Raw genomic sequence first — 6,269 nt, 5'->3', positions numbered from 1 at the left:
TAGATATATTATGCAAAAGGAAAAGACGGGGACGCTGGAATAGCCCCAATACTAGCACTGGTTAGTAGGCCCTAAACGTATATTTGTATTATTAAAGTGACCGCAGAATTATATATTTTAAAACAGGACGTGGAATGCGTTGTCTATACGGCCGGAGTTGTCACATACAAACATCGTGAAACTACCAGCGTTTCACACAATTGTGACTGTACAATCCTAAATCCCGCTGAACACTCAGGAAACGCTCATAATTTCAGATTGAAAGGGCCTAAACATGAATAAATTAATAAACGCGAAAGAACAATCTTAATGTGTAATGATAATTGGATTGCGTCGCGTATCCTTTGTATGCATTTCAATCTGACGCTATTTAAGCTGCCAGCGCGTCAATCTCGACGTTCTGTCTTACTCTACCAGGTGGCAGGCTAAACCGTATTTCTGCTGGGTTACTTATGGCTGAGTTGTAATTCACTTTGGTGGGTAAACATCTAACTTGTCACTAGATATATTTTACATACCGACATCGTACGACATGAAGTTTCGAATTAATTTTCTTCAAATCGGCCTGCCTCTGCCAAGTTTGAACCCACGATATTGGGCTCCGAAGGACAACTCTTTACCATTCATCTACAGAGGAGTTGCTTAAATACATACACCGTGATTATTATTAATACAAATCTTCTGTATATTATTTGTATTCAGTAACAACCACATCAAACATAACTAACCTGTACATTTTCTGTCTTGAGAGTATATGTTTTTCAGAAAATCCATTTAACCCTCTTCCTCTGTGCCTCTTTCCCCACTTAATTATGTCTTAATATCTCTGGGATGGAGAGTAAGTAAAATTTTTATGGGACAGCAAATTATTCGAGAATATTAGTCTTCGAATCAAGTAGTATATAATTGTAAAATTGGCATTATTTTTGTTAAATATAAAGACAAACGTATTTCTACCCGAATTCTTATTCTATCTTAAGATGGAAATAGCAAGTGTCGTCTAACCTACTGTACTATTATACAGAAAGATTTGCATAACTTGTAGGGAACCTGTTTAACTGATGTTTAAAAGAACCGCTATGTAGGCTAGAAAATACTTGCTATTCGCTTAAATATATTTGGACCTAACCTATTACTGCATAAAATCCTGGCTTCTATTCATTAATTATGGTAATTATGTTGGTTTAATTTCACGCCCCTGAGAGAGGGAAATGATGGACAAAGTTGGAAAATTTAATGGCTCTGAAAGGAAATGTTACTTAGCTCAATCTGCCATCTCTGTTGGACGCTACCAGGAATTAAATTTGATCTCAACAAAGAAAGGTTTACCTTATTTAATCTTGCGACAAGTTTGATGGAGTCAGTAGCCATCTTCTTGGACATCTTTCTTCCTGCTTATTCTCTGGCCTTTTCCCAATTCTCTGGGATAAATAGTAATGTGAATTAATCCCAGCTTTACGGCTGAATGCCCTTCCTGATGTCAACCGTATATTGAGGAGTTGTATTCTCAATTGCGCGTTTCTATGGTGGTTGGTGTAGCTCATCTGGCGAGTTTTGAAGTTTCAAGATCGAGCTGCAGTCTTAGGAGCGGGAAGCTCTATTGCTGGAGGTGAAGACCCCTCGCGCGGCTGTTTCCTGTGCTGTGCTCAAGAGGATTTTATGCTACCACTGAAATGTGACTGGAAACCTATCTGGTAGCGCGATTAGCTTAAGTGGTAATGGTTCCAATTCATACATCAACTCTGCAACCAGAATAACCCCAAATTGTAGAACATGCATAGATCACATACATGTTAAATCCCATAGGAATAACAATAACATCCCAGTATCACAGATCACAGTCCTATATTTCTCGTACAAAATTAATCCCAGAAATATCATAAACCGTTCTACAAATGGGAGAAAATACATTCATGATGCTAGAATAAAGTATGAAGATTTAAATAAACGCTTAGAAAAGGGAAATTGGGAATCTGTCCTGACTGAACACGATTTCGACAAAGCTGCCAGTAGTTTTACTGGGCTATTAAATCAATATATCTCTGAACACTACTAACACAAGAACAAAATTCAAAAAGCTAACACCGTGGATCACAACTGGAATCTTAACTTCCATTATAATAAGGGGCAAATTATACCAGAAAATAGTAAAACAAAAGATGGGATCCTCAAACAACGACGAGATCACAAACACTATTAAGAAACATAAAAACATACCGAAACTTAATAAAGAGGCTCATTGAAGTAGCAAAAGGGAAGTACTGATCTAAAAAAATATATTAAGCTCCAACAATTTTAAAGTCGTATAGATAAACATGAATGATATAACATGTAGAAAACGAACAGAAATTCAGCTATGGACAGCATAAATCATACAGATTCACAAGAAACAACACAACCAACTACCACTGCAGACAAAATCGTGGATTATTTCAGTAGTATAGGTTTAGAACTCGCTGAAAAATGATCAATACCAGTAAAGAACCTAATAACACATATACATATGACAGCCATGCAATACCTCAACCATGACAGAAATAAAATATCATATAGCTGCACTAGAAGATAACTTAGCCAGTGGCTATGACAACATCTCTAGTACTGTAAAACACTTAAGACAATTAGTTCATATATACTACAGCCCGTGCAATACACGTTTAATCCATCAGTACATACATACATACATACATACATACATACATACATACATACATACATACATACATACATACATACATACATACATACATACATTATCATTATAGACTGTTATGCCTTTCAGCGTTCAGTCTGCAAGCCTCTGTGAATTTACTAAACGTCGCCACAACCCTCGATTTACAACTAGTGTTGTGGCCTCATTTAATTCTATACCTCTTATCTTTAAATCGTTAGAAACTGAGTCTAACCATCGTCGCATTGGTTTACCTCTACTTCTCTTACCCTCCATAACAGAGTCCATTTATCTCCTAGGTAACCTATACTCCTCCATTCGCCTCACATGACCCCACCCACCAATCCGGTTTATGCGGACAGCTTCATCCATAGAGTTCATTCATAAATTAGTCTTGATCTCCTCATTCCGAGTACCCTCCTGCCATTGTTCTCACCTGTTTGTACCAGCAATCATTCTTGCTACTTTCATGTCTGTTACTTCCAACTTATGAATAAGATATCCTGAGTCCACCCAGCTCTCGCTCCCGTAAAGCAAATTTGGTCTGAAAACAGACCGATATAAACATAGTTTTGTGTGGGAGCTGACTTCCTTCTTACAGAATACTGTTGATCGCAACTGTGAGCTCACTGCATTAGCTTTACGACACCTTGATCCAATATCACTTACTATATTACCATCCTGGGAGAACACACAACCTAAATACTTGAAATGATCTACCTGTTCTAGCTTTGTATCACCAATCTGACATTCAATTCTGTTGAATTTCTTACCTACTGACATCAATTTAGTCTTCGAGAGGCTAATTTTCATACCATACTCATTATACCTATTTTCAAGTTCCAAGATATTAGACTGCAGGCTTTCGGCACAATCTGCCATTAAGACCAAGTCGTCATTATAGGCCAGACTGCTTACTACATTTCCACCTAACTGAATCCCTCCCTGCCATTTTATACCTTTCAGCAAATGATCCATGTAAACTACGAACAGCAAAGGTGAAAGGTTACAGCCTTGTCTGACCCCTGTAAGTATCCTGAACCAAGAACTCATTCTACCATCAGTTCTTACTGAAGCCCAATTGTCAACATAAATGCCTTCGATTGATTTTAATAATCTACATTTAATTCCATAGTCCCCCAATATAGCGAACATCTTTTCCCTCGGTACCCTGTCATATGCTTTCTCTAGATCTACGAAACATAAACACAACTTCCTATTCCTCTAATAGCATTTTTCATTTACCTGGCACATACTGAAAATCTGATCCTGACAGCCTCTCTGTGGTCTGAAACCACACTGGTTTTCATCCAACTTCCTCTCAACGACTGATCGCACCCTACCTTCCAAGATGCCAGTGAATTCTTTGCCTGGTATACTAATCAATGAGATACCTCGCTAGTTGTTGCAATCCTTCCTGTTCCCTTGCTTAAAGATATGTGCAATTACTGCTTTTGTCCAATCTGAAGGTACTTTACCAACACTCCATGCTAATCTTACTACTCTAGGAAGCAATTTCATCCCTGCCTTCCCACTATACTTCCCCATTTCAGGTCTAATTTCATCTATTCCTGCTGCTTTATGACAATGGAGTTTATTTACCATCCTTTCCACTTCCTCAAGCGTAATTCCACCAACATAATTTCCCTCCTACCCCATGAGCTTGGCTGTTCGTAACACCACTAGGATGATTTCCTTTAACATTGAGAAGATGTTCAAAGTATTCCCTCCACCTCTGCAGTGATTCCCTGGGATCTATTATGAGTTCGCCTGAATTACTCAAAACACTGTTCATTTCCTTTTCCGCCCCTTCCTAAGATTCTTTATACAGTCCAGAAATGTTTCCCTGCTGCTTGACCTAGCCTTTCCAGGTTATTACCAAAATCTTCCCACGACTTCATTTTGGATTCAACAACTATTTGATTCGCTTTGTTTCTTTCATCTACGTACAAATCCCTGTCTGCCTCGGCCTTTGTTTGGAGCCATTTCTGATAAGCCTTCTTTTTACGTTTACAAGCTGCTCTCACTTCATCATTCTACCGAGGTGTTCGCCTTTTCCCATCTTTACACACAGTTTTTCCTAGGCATTCCCTTGCTGTTTCTACTACAGCATCCATGTATGTCACCCATTCACTTTCTATATCCTGAACCAGCTTACTGTCTACTGTTCGAAACTTCTCACTGATCATATCCATGTACTTCTGTCTAATTTTCTCGTCCTGGAGATTTTCTACCCTTATTCGTTTGCAGACATATTTCACTTTCTCTAGCATAGGCCTAGAGAAATTTACTTCACTATAGATCAGATAGTGGTCTGTATCATCGAAAAATCCCCGGAAAACTCGTACATTCCTAACAGATTTCCTGAATTTAAAGTCGTTTAAGATATAGTCTATTATGGATCTGGTACCCCTAGCCTCCCATGTGTAGCGGTGAATAGATTTATGCTTGAGGAAAGTATTCGTAACTGCTAAATCCATACTAGCACAGAAGACCAGCAAACGCTTCCTATTTCCTTTAGCTTTCATATCTTCCCCACATTTACCAATCACCCTTTCGTATCCTTCAGTTTTATTCCCAACTCTCGCATTGAAATCGCCCATTAGCACTATTCTATCCTTGCTGTTGACCCTGACCACGATGTCACTCAATGCTTCATAAAAATTGTCGACTTCATCCTCATCTGCACCCTCACATGGTGAATACACGGAGACAATTCTAGTCCTAATTCCTCCAACTGACAAATCTTCCCACATCATTCGCTCATTTACTTGCCTAACAGAAACTATGTTGCGTGCAATGGTATTCCTATAAAGAGCTCTACCCCAGACTCTGCCGTTCCCTTTCTAACACCCGTCAAGTACACTTTATAATCTCCTATCTCTTCCTCGTTATCTCCCCTTACCCGAATATCATTTACTTCTAACACATCCGGATGCATCCTCTTTGCTGACTCAGCCAGTTCTACTTTCTTTCTTCCATAAGCCCCATTAATATTGATAGCTCCCCATCGAATTCCATTTCATTCGCCAAGTTATTTCCAAGGAGTCCCTCGCCTATCAAATGGTAGTGGGACTCCGTTACTCCCATAGGTCCGAGGCTTGCTTAAAATGTTCTGAGCTCGGTAAATTCATGAAGCAGGATCCTACCCTACTTGCACATAGTCCAAGTGAGGATCTCTCCTCTAACGTGTTATGGATAATTTCCAGGTCATTCAAAATTGCTATCATAATCTCAATCCAAAAATCAGTCGATAAGACAGTGGTAAACAATTATCTTCCAATTTCTCTCTCAACCCACCTTTCAAAATTTACTAGAGAAATGCATTAAAACCAGATTACATAGTTACTTAAATAATACAACATATTGTCGTTAAACCAGTTTGTTCGTAAAACAAAAATTAGCGCTTTAGGTGCAATATTCTCCTTAACATTGCTTGTATAAAACAATTCGTAACCTTGTTTACAGGTTAACATTAAATAAAACAATACATAATTATAGAATAGTAATAAGAATGAAGCGGATGAGATTAATAAAAAAACAACAGTTACAACACTCGCAAGTTTTCGGAGACTCAAGTAGTTTGAATGGTGAAAAA

The sequence above is a fragment of the Anabrus simplex genome, chromosome 1 (assembly GCF_040414725.1).
Source record: "Anabrus simplex isolate iqAnaSimp1 chromosome 1, ASM4041472v1, whole genome shotgun sequence".
In the NCBI taxonomy this organism is placed as follows: domain Eukaryota; kingdom Metazoa; phylum Arthropoda; class Insecta; order Orthoptera; family Tettigoniidae; genus Anabrus; species Anabrus simplex.
This window is presented reverse-complemented; position numbering follows the sequence as displayed.